Source organism: Clinocottus analis, unplaced genomic scaffold (genome assembly GCF_023055335.1).
Source record: "Clinocottus analis isolate CAN_PGR_092001 unplaced genomic scaffold, fCliAna1.0.p SCAF_64, whole genome shotgun sequence".
NCBI classification, from domain to species: domain Eukaryota; kingdom Metazoa; phylum Chordata; class Actinopteri; order Perciformes; family Cottidae; genus Clinocottus; species Clinocottus analis.
Genome location: NW_027176223.1, coordinates 231,841 through 232,500, shown reverse-complemented (window position 1 = coordinate 232,500; position 660 = coordinate 231,841).

The window sequence follows — 660 nt, the reverse complement described above, 5'->3', positions numbered from 1 at the left end:
CACTTCCCTCAGTGTTCCCTCTGTATGGACTTCTACAAGTATGGACTTCTACAAGTATGGACTTCTACAAGTATGGATACCTCTACAAGTATGAACTTCTACAAGTATGGATACCTCTACAAGTATGAACTTCTACAAGTATGGATACTCCTACAAGTATGGATACTTCTACAAGTATGGACTTCTACAAGTATGGACTTCTACAAGTATGGACTTCTACAAGTATGGATACCTCTACAAGTATGGATACCTCTACAAGTATGAACTTCTACAAGTATGGATACTTCTACAAGTATGGATGCTTCTACAAGTATGGACTTCTACAAGTATGGATACCTCTACAAGTATAAACACATCTATAAGTATAAATTCATCTGTAAGTATAAATACATGTATAAGTATAAACACATCTATAAGTATAAATATATCTATAAGTATAAACACATCTTTAAGTATAAATATATCTTTAAGTATAAATACATGTATAAGTATAAATATATCTTTAAGTATAAATGCATCTTTAAGTATAAATATATCTTTAAGTATAAATACATCTTTAAGTATAAACACATCTATAAGTATAAATATATCTTTAAGTATAAACACATCTATAAGTATAAATATATCTATAAGTATAAACACATCTTTAAGTATAAATAT